Source organism: Lactuca sativa, chromosome 7 (assembly GCF_002870075.4).
Source record: "Lactuca sativa cultivar Salinas chromosome 7, Lsat_Salinas_v11, whole genome shotgun sequence".
NCBI classification, from domain to species: Eukaryota; Viridiplantae; Streptophyta; class Magnoliopsida; order Asterales; family Asteraceae; genus Lactuca; species Lactuca sativa.
The window spans coordinates 99,760,722-99,778,652 of record NC_056629.2 but is presented as its reverse complement, the minus strand read 5'-3'; positions in this window follow the sequence as shown (position 1 = coordinate 99,778,652).

Genomic DNA, 17,931 nt, shown 5'->3' with positions numbered 1-17,931 from the left:
GATTTGGGAGAGATTTCCCATTCTTGGAGAGATTTCTCATATAAAGAGAGATTTGGGAGAGATTTCACATTCTTGGAGAGATTTCTCATATAAAGAGAGATTTGGGAGAGATTTCACATTCTTGGAGAGATTTCTCATACAAAGAGAGATTTGGGAGATATTTCATATTCTTAGAGAGATTTGGGAGAGATTCTCGATTAAAGTGAGATAGAGTGAAAACGATTGAGAGAGATTTCGTGTGTGACAAATGTGAGTGTCTAGCTTCGCAATGCAAGGTCCGTAAACCCTGTTAAGCCTTGTTTAAGGATCTTACACACTCCCGATGAGTATGCAACATTGTTTTATCGGTTTGGCTTGTCACTTACCACAGTTTTAGGTTAAGGAGATCTAGATGTACGTACTTTTCGATTTATGATCTCTCATTAGAATAGCGAGTTGTTTAGAGATTACATATCGTAAACTCTAGTACCCACGGGCAAATTGAGTCGAACGGTTTGACTTGTTGACTTCAGATGACTTTGACTTGGCTGGAAATTGACGGCTGTCACATCATCCCCCCGTTAGAGGGAATTTCGTCCTGAAATTTGAATTTAGGCAAGGAGTAGGCATGAACAATCGAGCCAAGAAGTGGGGATACTTCCTAATTGACTGATTCTCGCGCTCCCAAGTGACTCCAGGTCCTTGGTTAGTATTCCAGCGAACTTTCACTAATGGGAAGCGGCGTTGCTGCGATCGCTTGACCTCTCGGTCCATGGTCACTACGTTTCTTTAACGAAGGTGAGGCTCTTGTGGAACTCGATCTCGTCGAGGGGGATTACAAGAGTCTTGTCAGATAGATACTTCTGCAAGTTCGGGACGTGCCGAGTAGAATGTACTTTGCCAAGCTCACGGGAGTAGATTGATGTAGCAAGTTACAGGGCTGATTCTGACAAGAATCTCGAAAGGCATAATTATCTGGGGTTTTGGCTTTCCACGCTTTCCGAAGTGTACTAAGCCTTCCCAGAGTGAGGCTTCCAGAGGAATTTGGTCACTTATTCGGGAGTTCTAAAGGTTTCTCCCTCTTGCCTCTCTTCCTAGTCAAGGGTTGATCCCTTCAGGGTCAAAGTCGTAAGGGGGTTTCGTAGTTTACGAGAAGTTCCAAAGGAACTAAGATGGTAGGTCAGTGAGACCCGGAATTTTGGCGTATTCATGCTGACGCCTTTGGTGCTGACTGTTTCTCAACGGTTTTTGATCAATTGAAAGGGTCCTTAAGAATTTCCACATTGATAATGATGTGTGTTAGGAATTCGACTCCTCAATTCCAAAACTCGTATCTAGAGAACTTCGTGTAAGGCTTCTCTGATCGTATTGCTTTTGCGGTTTGTTGTAGCTACTCTCCTTGGTTTCTTTCTTACTACGAGGGTAGATAAGCAAGTCATTTACAATGGCAATGACGAACCGATCCTAGTAAGAATGGCATATCCTATTTATTATGTTCATGAATACTGCGAGCGGGTTGGTCCTATCCGAGGGGTATCACTACAGACTTGCAGCGTCCGCATCGAATTTGAAGGATTGTCCTCAAACATCCTTTTCCAATACTCACGAATGGTGATATTCAAATCTCAGGTTCAATTCCTGAAGGGTACCTCGTTCCTTGCGGTTGGTCGGCCTATTCGTCTATGCGAGGCAGATAGTAAAGGTTTCTACTGGAGATATTGTCGGGGCCTCTGAGGTCAATGGAACAATGAGCAATTTGCCTTTCTATTTGAAGAATAAGACCAGAGTTCTCCGGGGTGAGAAGCTTGGTTCTTCAATTTCATTGTTGAGTAGTTCGACAGGTTTGACCTGACAGTTCTTGTAGCTCGGTAAGAAGCATATGGGTTTGGTTTTCGCGACTAGACCTTTTCGGATGGTAGGACATTCACTCGTCCTCCTGGGCAACCTTGGCCTGAAGCTCATGGAAGGACTCGTACCTGGTCCATCTATCATTAATTTGCACATATATGTCGTATGTGCTTAAAATTGGCGAGACAGTTGGATGGGTGACTCTGCCCCATGTCCACAACCAGACATGGAATAGGAAATAGGGCGGAAGCACAAATCCAACGTCCGTGGAATCTTAATTATTCATTATCCTCGCGTATACGTGTAGTAGTGGTAGACTAACCGTATCCGTCCCAAGCTTCTGTGCTTGAACCTTGTCTGCTACATGCGTGACATTCCTGAAGGTCTCCTGTAAATACTTGTGATAAGGTTTCGGGAGGTATAACACTCCTCTGGTGCGTGTTTTGGAGTTCCACAGCGAGAGATGACCCGGAGATCCGTGCTGGACGCGTTTATGGGAGACAAAGGTTCCGATATTCGGAGGGTTAGGTGAATGGTTCTTTTGTAGACGTTAAATCGGGAAGATGAGGACTATACTAATAGAAACTAAATGGTGACAACCGAATCTTTTTAGATAACATGAGTTAAGCTGTATTCATAAGAAGAGATCACTAGAGTGATAGAGCATCTTAAGTTTCTTTTCAGTGTGTTCTATTTTCTTTGATGTTATTATTACTGTAGATGATTCATACCACAGTGTCTAGCACTGGTAGTGGGTGTGTTTCGATAGCCAATAATGATACTTGATATCATGATCCCTGACAGTTCTCGCTATGATCGAGCGGTATATGAATGTTGTATGTAAGTTGATGTTGGTGAAATCGTCGAGTGGGTGGCCCCACTCAATTCCTACTACTTGACATTGAATGGGAGTCAGGATGGAATTATTTGTTTCAAGACTTCAGTATTTTGATTATAATTAACCACGATGTATGTACAAAGTCATCACATCTTACAGGTAATGATCCTAAGGTCATATATGAATGTCTTTGGTTTAATTTGAACGAGAGAGTATTTTAACTACTTTTTAGAAAGACGGTGACTTAAGCAAACATACCAAATTCATTACAAACATATGGTACTTAACGTTTTTGTCGTTGAAAACATTACAAAAGTCCTAATATGGTTCCCTATTACCCTTGCTGGTTCGTTTGTCACACTCCTCCAGCTCCCCTGTCATTCCTCTCAGTTTGACAGTTTCTCTTGAAATGTCCTTTTCCACCACATAGGAAACACACTAGAATTACCTTGATATTGGGGGTTGAAGCAATGTACTAAGTCGGGGCCTTACAGAAACGGACGGTATGCCCTTTCCTGTTGCAGTTTTTACAGTACATCTCCCGGCATGCCCCATTGTGATGGAAGCCACATTGGTTACACTTTGGGAGTGATCCCTTATATGGTTTGGCCAGCGTTTGGGTGGCAGACCCCGTGGCTAGTGTCGCGGCGTTCGTCGTGACTGCTGTTGTAGTGGCAGGTGCAGCTACGGATTGCTTTCTTCCAACGAGTTTTTGAGGTAGGTTACACTTCTTTTCGTCCCAGAACTTTCACTTCTTGTTCGTAGGTTTGTGGCCTGAGGTATTTTCATTGGAAGACACCTGTTGGTGTTCCTGATTGTTACCACAGTCTGTATTGTCAGTACCGCTTCCACTTCTGCTGGTGTTGTTAGCATTGAATTGTGCCATGACGACTGTCACAGCTGCCGTGACTGCATCCTGAAAGGTAGCAGCGTCTATCTGCAGAGTTGGCACCTTGCTAGTTGGTTGGCTGCCTCTTGGTGAAGACATAGCTCTGTTTCACGATGTAAAACGACTTCGTTAGTGGAAATGATTATCTTAAGTGCATCTTATATCGATTTGTAATGTAATTCGGTCGTTAAGGGTGTTCTGAAAACAATTTATAACGAGATTCTTTATACGGTAACCTCATGTATTTCAGTAGTTCTGTATCCAAGTGAAGCCTTATACTTGACCCAAGCTAGGTCCTTATTATGACCATTTGAAGTATGTTCTCGAAGGTTTGACCTACATCCCTATGATGCAGTCCTATAACAGAGTAGAAGTAAGTTCGGAGAATGATCTTATGACATTTGTCGTTTCAAAACCGGGTTCCTTTGGTTGGTGAATAACATGATCCAACCTTGGAAAGAGAATTGGGAGCGATCCCGGAGTTAAATTACTCTAGTCCAACAACTTGACTAGAGTGGGTTTCAGATAGACTCCTATGGTAGCATGATGGAAGTATTTTATTTTTTAAAAATATTTTAAATATTAACTTACATGTTTTAAGAATATAGTAATCATCTATAATTAATATATATATATATATATATATATATATATATATATATATATATATATATATTCAAAAAAATATTAATATAAATATATTAGTTTAGATAAAAATAATGTGTTATTCTAAAGCAAATAATGTCCATTTATAAACAAATATTTTATGTATACTTTAGCTATATCAATTATTATAGAATAAAATATATATTTTTAAATATGTCACATCTATGCTAACAAATTGTTATTAATTTATTAAATATAGAGTAATAACGAAATATAAAAATTTACGTGTTAAAGTTTAATCAATTTAATGAATTTAATATTTATGATATAATGTATAGTTATTTTACAAAGATAAAAAAGGAATAAAAGAAAGTTGTCATAAAAACGACAAGATCATATACTCTCAACGAAAACCTTACAAAAAAAAATAATTAATACCACTTCGTTTTGTGCATTAAAATCCAATAGAAAATAATTAATACCACTTGGTTTTGTGCATTTAACATTTTGTACTCATTAGTTTGACCAAAATCTTTTAATTTTATAAAAAAAAAATATGAGCCCACATTAAGTCTATGAAAAAAGGTTGAAGCCCAAATAATAGATAAAGTAACCTAATCATTGTTCAATGAAAAAAAGTAATAAGTCCATACCACATCATTGAATCTCTAAATTCCTCCACTTAGCCACATTCCAGTCAACCCATTCCTACTCCAAAGATGTCCTCAACAAGCAATTTCCGAAATCTTGACCTGATCTGATACAATGTACTTCATCGGAGATTCGCAGAAAGAGAAGGAAGATTGGACCAATCCGTTTTGAAGGTCAATTGTTCAACTATCGAGGTTTGTCACTGACAAGGAGAAATCATAGTTCAAAAATTCAACTTCTTCTCTACTAACACATTTTTCAAAGCTTCAAACCTGAGGTACAAATCTTAGTTTGAGGTTGGCTTGTTACAACAGATCGGGAAACCTCTATATCGTAACAGTAGTAGCCGATGAAACCAAATCAGGAATTAGATTCAATTGTTTTCTGCTTCAGATCTGAACCGATAAAACCAAATCTGATGATGAACACGATACCGAAAAGGATACGAGAAGGATGTGATTTCCGACAAGGTAGTCTTCGACAACTAGAGTTGCTTTTTCGGCAGAAGAATATCAGAGGAATTAGGAGCTAGTTCAGGAAGATAAGAGACGATTGGAGGTGGTTCGTGATGGCGGTTAACGAAGATTCAAAGCAGTGGCACTCCGGTGATGGTTGGTGGTGTTCCGGCAACGGTCATTGGGGCTCCGGAAGCGGTCCGACAGTCTTAGTGGAGCACATATTGTGAATAGCGATAAATCTATCTATATCTATATATACTCATAAATGAAGCATTTTTCCTTTCACCACATTCATTTGAAACTCCCATGCATTTTTCCTTTCACCACATTCATTTGAAACTCTCATGACTTTTCAATTTCTTTCTAATAATAATAATTATAAGTTGGTTAAAAAGGTTAAATAAATATCAAACATAAAGTGTAATCACATATAAACTAAATTTCAATATTAAAATAATTTCTTTACTTCTACTTATAAAGTTATGTTTTTTAATTTTTAACATATTATACTTAATTTATTAGTTTTCATATATTGTTGGATGTAAACCATTATCATTTTAAAGATACAATTTTGAAACAATTTGTATAGAATACTAAAATTATTAATTTAAATATAACATTACACGGTCAACTTAAATATAAATTTTAGTTTAACTTAAACAACCCAATAATATTTTGTAAATAGTTAAAGTGAGAAACTATAGTGCCTTTGTAATAATGATTATAAGTTGGTTAATAACGCTAAATAAATATCAAACCTAAAGTGCAATCGTAAATGAGCTAAATTTCAGTTTTAAAATAATATCTTTACTTCTACTTATAAAGTTATGTCTTTACTTTTAGCATATTTGTTGGGTCTATTGTGTTGCGTCTTGGGCTCGGTTGTTAGTCCAGTTTGTCACCAGTTTGGGCCTGTCCGCCCGTGTGTTTTGTTTTAGGGTTTTGTATATAAGTTGCATGCATGCGATCTTATCATTAACGCTTTCATAATTATCATTAATTGTGTTGTAAAACCCTAGCTCACCTTTATAGTGGAAGTTCTTAATCGAGCTCTGCTGAGGTGTGACTGTATTGGAATCATTCAGCACTATTTTGATTCAACTCGTGTGTGCTTTGTTTGATTAGTCGTTTTCTATTAACCTGTTGAAGATCTAAACCGATCTTAAGGGTTTTTCAATTCATCAATATTATATTTAATTTATTAGATTTAAAATGTTATTATATGTAAACTATTAGTAGTTTAAAGCTACAACTTTTGAACAGTTTGATGTTAAAGACATTCTTCAAGATGAAAACAATAAGTTTGTATGCAATATAAAAGCGCATAGAATGATTAGATTTTCCCTACAGTCTCACACCTTTCGGTTGGTTAGCTCATGCACGACAGCGAAAGAGGTTTGGGACATGTTGAAAGAGCTGTATTCTACTAATGAGGATCTAGAGCATTCGATCCAGACTCTCTTACTTTCAGAGTTTGGAGACTTTAAGTAGAAACCTAGGGAGAAGCTAATCCAAGCCTTTAATTGCTTTAATCATCTTATTAGCAAGATGATAAAGCATGGCATAAAGAGGAAAGTTATTGAGAAAAAAGTTACATTTATGAATGGCTTAAGATCAGAATGGATGGCAGTAGTGCCTACTGTAAAGGCCCATGAACAATTCAAGGCTTACTATTTGGCGAAGCTAATGGGGATACTAAAGTCACATGAAGGTGCAGTGACTAAAGAAACGAACGTGGTTTCAAGCATGGGTTCTTTGGCCCTAATTTAAAAAGGAAAGAATGCAGTGGAAGAAGAAGAAGATTTAGATCTCTATGAATTTGATTTGACCAATAAAGAATATGGTTTGATGGTTTCAAACCCAAAGAAGTTCATTCGGAGAAAGTTTCTCACCAATAAGAACCGAAACTGGCAAGGAAACTACAGTTTAGAAAAGGCAAAGGAGGAACCGAAGATCACTCCCCAGCAATAAGAACCGAAGAAGGAAAGCAAGATGTCAAGTGACTCAGGATTTAATTGTCACTTTCATGGAGGCTAAAACCACTTTGCAAAGGATAGTATGTTGAGGAAGATGTCAGAGAAAAATGTAAGTGAAGACGATGAAGCACACTACCTGCAAAAGCTAGAAGAGATTAAGAAGAAGAAAGCTGCTGCAAATAACACTATGAATGTTCTTATTGTGCAGCAAAATGTTGTAGATGAAGAATTTGGTGGTGTTGAAGTCCGGTCTACTAATTCAGAGGATGATGAAGTGAGAAAGCCTACACATGACAGGGCTTTCGTGGCGAAAGAAGACAAGTATGCGGGTGAAGCAAAGTGTTTGATGGTGACAGCTGGAGTGTCACAGATGAGGGGTTACACCACTGATGGGGGTCAGGATGAAGTGAAGGAACGAGAGGACAGATGCTTCGCTGCCAAACCTATTGGTGAGCAGATCAATGAGTGCGACCAGTTGATCAAGAAGGTACAATCAATTCTCGAATCATTAAAAATCCATGTTACAAACTATGAAAAAGAATTGAACGGATTAAAAACTAAATTTTCTAGTTTAAGTGGTAGTTTAACCTAAAATCGCCTCACAAATTCTAACCTAACTGATCAACTCAGCATGGTGTCGTTGAAGAGTGAGGAGAGGCTAATGCGGATTAAGCAAAAGAAGAAAGCGTTAATTAGAATTAAGGATGAGACAATTTATTTGCAAAGGGATAATTTGAAGCTTTTTAAAACAGAGAAATGTTTTTTGCTTAATTGCTAAACGTTTATATTCCAATATCACTCAGTTGCATCTAGATTGTGAAATAGGCAGGAACATTCACATTATGATTCTTCCCTTCCTTGAATTAAAGAAGGATTAACTTGATGTTGATGTTGATGATTGTGAAGTTGTTGTCTCATCTGATGAAGTTTCTCCTGGCTATAAAATTGGTCTTGACAAAATTGAATCTTTTATCCAGTACAAAGACCACAAGGACATGCTTAAGAATTTATTGGACAAAAATTATAAATTGAAATTAAAACCGATACTATGCAGAAATTTGACTCGTTGAATGCCATGTTGAGTTTAAAAACAAAAATTAATGTTGAAAATACTTATGAATTTGATGAGGATGATGATATGAGTGAAATACATGTAGAAGATGAGGTAGACTGTTCTGAATTTGTCAAGAGCGAACCCGAATCAACCAAAAATCTCATTTCTGAAAACTCGGTTGAATTCACTCGTTTGTCCCAAAATAAGTCCAAGGTTATGAAAGAAAAGGTTGTGGTGTATCGGAAGGTTCAAACCACGCCAAATCAAGTTGATGCAGTTACCGACATTACACAGAAGCAAACAGCTGAACTCACAACATTAGTGAACGAAGATAATGCTGAAGGATGTGATAATTTTTTCTGGTCGACACCAACAAACAATGCTGATGAAACGATCAGTCTATCTGAGAGAATATCATGGAGGGTTAAAGGCAGATATGTGGCAGAACCACTTAACAAGCCTATACGCTTTGATATGCCAACAACCAGTGGTACTAAAAAGATTCCAAGTGAATCAATCAAGGCTACAAGTGAAACTTCCTCGTTAAAGAGTGAAACTCATAATGAAAGATCGAAACCGAAGGTTAACATCCATAAAAATCCCAAACAGGTGTCTGAAAAGAAACAACAATGTAACAGGAGATACAAGAAGAATCACACTAAAAGGAAACAGTTTTGGCAGTCCCAAAACCCAAATTACGTTCGATCATATAAGATTTCAACCACTAAGGATAAAGGAGTATCAAAAAATCATCTAGCCAAGCAAACCGAAAGGGAAGTTTCGGTCCCCAAAATAGAAGCGAAAGAAACCGAAGGAGTGGTTTCGATTCTTAACTCAACAACCGAAGGGTAGCTTTGGTTCTTCATCTACTAGCGAAAGAACCCAAAAGCAAGGTTTCGCTTCTAAAACACATTCCTCTCACTCAAAGCACAATTCTAAAGAAGATGTTAAGGGAAAAGGGAAGATCATCTCTGGAGACGAAAAGAAGACGAATTCTAACCTAAGGAAACAAAATCAAAAGTTAGAAAACAATAAAAATCCAATTCCTAAACCTAAGGTTGAAGCATCAAAAGATAATAAAATCAAACTTTTTACAATCAAAAGAAAATATGAAACAACCCTAATAAAACGAACTTACTTGGTTGATTCTTCTATTGTTGTACCTTATTTTGTAAAAGGCTCACATGGACCCAAGAAACTTTGGGTTCCTAAATCTGCTTGATTTTTGCAGATTATGCGTGATGAGTAGTTCGACGACAAATGTTACATTGATAGTGGCTGCTCACGTCACATGACACAGAGAAAGGAAGAGCTTCGGGAGTTTCGAGCTATTACGGATGGTGGATGTGTCAAATATGTCAACAACTAATTTGGCACAATAAAAGGATATGGAATGATCAAAAATGGTGAATTCTCGATCCGGAAAGTAGCATATGTAGAGGGCTTACAACATAATCTCATCATTGTTTCTCAACTGGTGGTAGGAACATGACTGAAGGTTTCATTCGATGATGAAGGAACTGAAGTTGTAGAGAAAAAAACCAAATCAGTTCTATTAAAATCCAAAAGAAAAGGAGAGATGTACCCACTGAACCTTAATCCTATTCGAGGAAAGCCAGTTGTGTGTCTACTAACAAAAGCACTCAGACGAAAGTTGTTTATGGCACCGAAGGCTTTCGCAACTCAACTTCAAAGACATCACCAAGCTAGTTCTTAGTGATCATGTGCGAGGACTTCCACTACTCAAGTTTGATAAAGAACATATGTGTGTTGTATGCGAAATGGGAAAGCAAAGCAGGAAAAGTCATCCAACACTGGTCGACACGAAGGTCATCGAACCAATTGAGCTTCTGCATATAGATTTGTGTGGACCTTTGGCTATTGAAAGCATTGGTGGTAACAAATATATACTAGTAATAGTAGATGAATTTTCTCATTTCACCTATGTATTTTTTCTTAAAAAGAAACCAGAGGCTACACCAAAGCTCAAGGTTTTTGTCAAGAAAATAGAGCTTCAATTGCGATAGCTGGTAAGAAATATTCGAGGTGACAACAAGCTGTAGTTTAAAAACAATGAATTTGAAGAATTTCGTGTTGAAAAGGGAGTATCTCACAACTTTTCTACTCTCTACACTGCACAACAAAATGGTGTTGTTGAAAGGCGAAACCACACGTTGTGTGAAGCAGCCTGAACCATGCTCAGTTTCGCCTCGTTGCCTTTATACTTCTAGGCTGATGCTATTGCTCCTGCTTGCTACACACAGAACATATCTCTTCTAAATGAACGTTTTTCTATTACTCCATATGAGATCTTGAACAATCGTAAGTCAAATGTCAAGTTCTTCCATGTGTTCGGTTCTAGATGCTTTGTTTTTAATTCAAAGGAGAATCGAAACAGGTTTGATGTTAAAGTTGACGAAGGGATTTTTCTTGGCTACTCAATAAACTCCAAGGCATATAGGGTTCTGAACAAACGTTCCAAGAAAATCGAAGAAACCTATTATGTCACCTTTTTTGACAACTATGTCAAGAAGCTTCAAACAACCGAAGGTTCAATGAAGGAAATCTTTCCAACGTCTGGTCAAGTTACTGTCTCTATTTCGAATTTATTTGAGAAATATATGCTATTGTTCGATGAACCAGAGAAAGCCATTCACTCAGAAGCAAAGGAAGCTAACACTAAGATTGATTCCTTGAAGCAAATCATTGATGATGTAGTGAAGGATATGGAAAAAGAACAACCAGGAATTGCCGAACAGCCTAGTCCAAGAGAACCTCCAAAAGAAAGTTCTACATTTCAAGGGGAGGGTTCATCTTCATCCGATAAACCTGAATTATCATTCCAGGGGGAGAACTCATCAACTACCACACCAACTGAACGTCCAGTTGAGGAGGAGAATTCAATGTCTGAAGGAGGAACTGTCTCATCATTTGAGGGGGAGAATCCAAATGCAAATGATGATGATTCTCAGTCAGAATTCGAAGAAGAAGTAAATGCTGAGTTGGGTCCCTCCTATGATCCAAATTACCCTCCTCTCATCAAATGGACAAAAGATCATCCAAAACCCCAAATCATTGGTGATTCATCAGAAAGAGTTCTTACTCGTTCTCAACTACAAGCGAAGCAAACTACATTATTCTCTCAAGTGGAATTTTGCATGTTTAATTTGTTTGTCTCCAAAATTGAACCGAAGACTATCAACATTGTGCTTGATCACTCTGATTGGGTACAGGCAATGCAAGACGAACTCCATGAGTTTGAGCAAAACAAGGTATGAAGACTTATTCCTACACCAAAGGATGCATCGGTAGTTGGACTGAAATGGGTAATTCGAAACAAAATGGACTAAGAAGGGAATGTAATTTGTAACAAAGCAAGGTTGGTTGTGAAGGGATACTTTCAAGAAGAAGGGATAGACTACGAAGAGACCTTCGCTCCATTAGCCAGGTTAGAATTAGTGAGAATCTTTCTAGCCTATGTTGCTCACAAGAACTTTGAAGTATATCAAATGGACATCAAGTGTGCATTTCTAAATGGAGAATTAGAAGAAACAGTGTATGTAGAGCAATCTCTAGGTTTTGTGAACGAGAATTATACAAATCACTGCTACATTCTGGACAAGGCGCTTTATAGTCTGAAGCAAACACCAAGAGCATGGTATGAAACATTAAGTCAATTTCTAAAACTGTCAAAGTTTAAATAAGGTTCGGTTGACCCAACCTTCTTTTGTAAGAAAGAGGGTGACCACCTTATGATTGTTCAAATTTATGTTGATGATATCATCTTCGACTCTACGAATCCTAGCTTAACAGTTGAATTCAGGATGTTGATGGAGACTAAGTTTGAAATGAGCTCAATGGTTCCAATTAACTTTTTCCTTGGCTTAAATATTAGATAAGGACCCAAAGGCATTTTTATTAATCAAGAGGTTTACACGAAGACCTTGCTTGCCAAGTTTGGAATGATGGGAGACTCAAAAGTGAAGGTTCCTATGGCATTTGCCATGAAGTTAACACATTCTTTGGACAAACCGACTGCTGACATGACCCTCTATCGTCAAATGATAGGGTCCTTGATGTATCTAACAGCCAGTCGACCAGACATAATGTTTTCTGTATTTTATTGTGCCAGGTTTCAAGCTAATCCTCTTAAACCTCACTTTTGGCTGTGAAGAATATCTTTCGATATTTGAAGCGAACCTCCTCTCTTGGTCTTTGGTACCCAGCAAAAACAGGGTTCTTTGTTCAGGCATTTTCTGATGCTGATCTAGCAGGATGTGGACTGGACCGAAAGAGCATTACTGGAGGATGTTAGTTCCTTGATGGCAAACTTGTCAGTTGGCAATTGAAGAAACAAACGTGTGTGTCTCTTTCTACAACCAAAGCAGAGTATATAGCTGCAACATCATGTACATCACAGGTCATTTGGATACAAAGTCAACTTCGAGACTATGGCTTGAACATGAAGAAAATTCCATTATATTCTGACTCTGAAAGTGCAATAAGAATATGTCACAACCCAGTGCAACATTCCAAAACGAAACACATAGCAATGAGATATCATTTTATTAAGGATCACGTGGAAGACGGTAATGTCGAAATACATTTTGTAAGAACCACTGATCAATTAGCTGACATCTTTACAAAAGCCTTGCCTTAAGCAAGTTTTAATAAAATCTTACAAGGCGTAGGAATGATAGAAGCTGAATCTATACCGAGATCGCTTTCGCCTCATTGAAAGTTAGAAGCGAAATAGAGCGAACGCTCGGTCCATTTCGCCTCATATACAACGGTGGCATTTCGGTTGTATCTCTTGTACACTTTATTTTATCTTAATTTATTTTATGTTTTTCTTAATTTTCATAAAATTCAAAAATATTTTATTTTTTGTTTTTTTTTTCAGAAAGTTTCACAAACCCTAAAAATATTTTCTCTTCTATTTTTTCTTTCTTTTGTAATTTTTTTTTTCAGAAAATCCCAAAAGTTCAAAAATATTTTCTTGTTGCGTTCCGTTCTTGTTTCTTTACTCTATTTTGTTTGAAGATCCCATAAGCTATATCAATTGGAGCTAGGACAGGTATGATATTTCTATCTTTGTACTTGTTAAGTGTCCCTAGAAGCATGATGTTGTATGTAGACCACAGCCTCCAAGACTATGAGTGAAGCCTTCATGATTCGATCGACATCAATTGTTTCTTCCTAACTAGGCTGGTAAATTCACTCAAGTCATGAGCTACCTTACTCTTCTATTTTTCAGTTAAGTGTTTTCTGCTTTCTCATTCTAAAATATCAGAGGTACTTACGACTCCTTAACCTCATTATCTTATTTCTCCATCTTGTTTCGTTCCACAATTGTAACGCTCAAGACTCTTAGCAATTACCACTGATGTTTATGGTTATATAAAATTTGTGTTGATGATCTTAGATATGTTTATCACGTGCTAAGTGAAACGCAAAATCCAACACCTTAAATGAATTGACGGTGATCGTATACACGTTCAAGCTATTACTTGTTACCTCTAGAAATCTCCTTTTATTTTTGTGTGATCTTTATGAAACTGTCTATCGACAAGATGTTTCTTCCCATAAGATGCAATTTTATTTTATTATTTTATTATTTTTTGAGATTTCATCTTATCACCCAGTCACTGAAATAGATACAAACCTACTTGTTTAATAGGCTACACCGGTCTCACAAGTACTTCTTCCACTTTCGGTGTTATGTCAAGTACCAATGTATGTGTTGGATCGAAAGCCACCATAATAGCTTTATATAAAAAGTTGCCTTTCAATGTCTCTTTATAGGCATTTGATCGTAAGTCAACGGGATACTACACAAGTACTTTGAAGTCTCTCTTGACTTTGTAGGAAGAGATTCGTGTACGGGATCCCCTGTTTTTATGTCTTCCTAGACATCACATTTATCTCACAAATTATTTGCTTTATTTCTTTATCATTGACACTATCTTGCTCGAAAATCTTTGATTTTCCAACAGTCTGGTTGGTTTCTAATAAGCTAATTTCATAAATATCGCTTCGGTTCATTATGTTGGAATGGAGTCTTTTCAAAGCAAAAGGATGACTCAGCATGAATTTGAAGGGTCCGGAATTTGGAACGATATGGTTGAGATAAACATGGAAAGGCGCATGAATTTGAAACGATAGCTGATGTCACGCCTGTAGTTGTCCAATCATGATTTTATAGGCGTCGATTGAGATTTGTTCGCTTGTGATTTGATTGCGATTTATTTTTCTCCTGATTGACAGTATAAAGGGTTTTCTTGAATTACCTTTACCCTTTTTACTGCTCTCCTACTTTTCAAAGATGATTATCGGCGATTTTTCCTCTACTGTTTATCACCCTCTTCGTTGATCTTCAATAATGACGGAATCATCTTCTGTCCAAGAAACTTCTGGTCGATAACCTTTTCTCTCTATCAAGGAGAATTAGAACCTTCTGATTGATCTCACACCATTTGCGTATGATCAATATATGCTTAATATGGTGGAATGTCTCAAGTACTCCCCACTCGTTATCGCATTGAAAAAGGTTGAATCAGTCCCAATGTCGTTTCTCTCTCAAGTGTACTCTACTGCAACATACGACAAGACAAAGGAGAGGGTTTTCTTTGACATTCTCGATCAAAAGACATCGATTACTAAGAATCGGTTTTGTTCACTGCTAAGGCTCCCTTATGAAGCCTCCATGGTCAACCCTAACTCCGTCACTACTCCTCATCTCTTTTCGATGTTCTACAATATGGGGCATTCAGAGCTCCTCACGACTATGACTAAAGTCAAAAAATCTTGCCTTCTTCCTGAATGGAATGGTCTCTTTACTTTGCTGTTAAAAGGTCTTTCGGAGAGAGTTACTGGTTCCGATGGGGCTAGCAAGTTTTTCATGACTCTTCTCTATGGTCTCTACACCAGAATCAACCTAGATTATGGATATGTTCTTTGGATTTAGTTGGTGCAAAGTCTCTCCTCTGCTTCGCATCATTCGAAAATCTCATGTGGTCGGTTTTGGACTCTCGTTACTCACTAGGCTATGCAAAGGTTTCACGTCCCTATCATGGCAGACCCATTACTTTCCTCGATTGCTACTTTTCATACTACTAGGATCATAGTCACCGATCCTCTCAAGTTTTCCTTCAATGGGTCTATTCCAGCCTCTATGTACTCTTGTGTGCCTGATGCAAGCAAACTGTTCCAAGAATGCAAGAAACTTCCTTCTACCAGGCCAAGGGAGTTAACTCCGGAGATGATCAGGTCCATCGAGGAAGCTGATAAACCAGCAAAAAGGGGCAAAAAGCCTGATTTGAAAAAGAATGAGAAGGAGGGTCAACTGTCCAAAGTGACTACTTCAAAGAAGCGAAAGTCTGAGAAGGCAGCTCCCTCACAACCAAAGAAGAAAAAGGTTAAGAAGGTGGCCAGGAATCCTCTATGTGTTTCCTCTAGTGATTCAGACTACACTCCCTCAGATCAACAACCGGAAACTCCAACAAGCGAAAGCGACAGTTCTAGCTCAGACGATGGGGATTCGGTCTGTGGTGGTACACTTCCCTTTTCGCCTACGCATGAGGTACCTGTTCGCTCCCTTCCACCTTCACCTCCTCCTATCTCAATCCCAATATCCAATTCTCCAATCCCACCTATTATCACCTTTTAACCCACAACAACTATTCCCATTCCTCCTCCAACATTCTCTAAAGCAACCACAGTCACTGCTACCCACACCACCGAACCTGAGGTTTGTGCCAACATATCTGATACGGGGGTTCGTATCTTAGTGGATGAAACCCCAGTTGTCTCAAAACCTCTCTCTCCTACACCATCAATAGAAACTACCACAATTCTTGGGGGTGAAGAAGTCGAATTTGACTCTTTCTACTATAGTCCCTACATGGTGCAAAGCGACGATGATGACGACGCCCCTGTCACCAAGCGCCATCTCAAGGAGCTGAATGAAAAGCTATCTACTCAGGATTCTCTTTCTGAGTCTGCCATTAATGGCATGATGGCCACCTAGGTTAAGGAACACGAAGCTTCAATCATTAAAGCCACTTCAGCTATTGATGCTTCAACAAAAGTCTGCCCCGAAGCGGCCGAAAAAGTCGATAAACTAATTTCTAGCACCAATATTTTCCTCGATTCTTTACAGGGTGCTACAGAGCAAACTGCCAACAAAGTCAATGCCTCGGTTCAGACCCTAACTCAATCTCTTCAACAAGACAAAGAGCACTTTGCTTTGTTTTTGAAGAACCTCACTTCTGATCAAGTCAAACTTCAAGCATCTGTCTTTGAGTGTTTGGATTAACTTCAAGCAGATCTTGCCTTGGAAAGCAGAGTGATGGATGAACTTGCTCTGAAAACCACTAAACTCAAAACCCAGACTCTGAAGCTCAATCAAGCGAACACGGAACGTGAAGCACTATGTTCGGATTGGTCTGTGGTAAAAAACTCAATTGGTGATGTACATTCGATTCTTCTTCATCATCTCGTAGCCCACGATTCTGTTCTTACAATCTCTATTAGACGTCATTTAGTTGAGAAGTTGAGGAATGCTCTTGACATTCTTAGTCGATCTGATGGTGTTCCGGAGTCCGTTGTCTCGCTGCAACAAGGGGGAGAAGAAAAGAAGTCTTCATCTCAACCACTGAAACCTCAACAACCGAAACCACAACAATCCAAGGTGGTTACTGAATCGAAGGGGAAAGAAGCTTCGGGTTCTGGTACACAAGAGAATGGAAAGGGAATTGATGATCATGATGATGAGGACGATGTTGATGATATTGAAGAAACGGCACCTAAATCAAGTCCTTACAAAGTCAAGCCCACTGCTCAAGATATTAATGAAATGGTGAACGAAGCGATTAATCAGGAGAATGAAAAGAGAGAAGCGACTCTGCTTAATCAAAGGAAATTGAAGATTCCTCTGTGGTCATTGGAAAGGCTTCAGAAGGAGGTGTTTAAAGCTCCAAGTTCACATTGGCTATAGCCTAACCTTTCATTCAATGTTGAGAATTCCAAAGATTCTCAATTCAATATGCCAATAACTCATAAGGCTTTCATCTTTCACTGCTTTGAGTCTACAGTGGTGATTCATTCTCGTGACCTGAAGGTTGATCAAGACTTGCTCGAGTACTATCATGAGTTTTCTCAACCACAGTACATGTCTTGGAGTAGCAAGAATATCACAACAGTTAAAGTACTAAAACCTACTGCAGCAGGAAAGTTCATTAATATCAAGCTCAAATTGAACCGAGGTTCAGACGGTTCGGTTCATATGATCTAGCTTGCTGATTTGCCGAATCTGAATCCACACGATTGGATTCTCCTGAACAACATCTTACTTTCCAACTTGAAGGAGTATGAGCCAATCATAGGTCACATCAAGCGTATGCTAGTCTGTTACATTCAGGAAGTGGCAAAGATGGATCCTGATATTGCCATTGCTATACGAAAGAAGCCATCAATCAAGCCAATTGGGAAAGCAGGAGACATTAAACTGATGGTAAAGGGTAAAATATACTCACAGTCACAAACTGTTATGTTTCTTAGAGGCGAAGGTCAAAGATGTCTATGTGCTCTTGCTGATAAACACCTATTCTCTAATTCCTGCTTGGAGCACA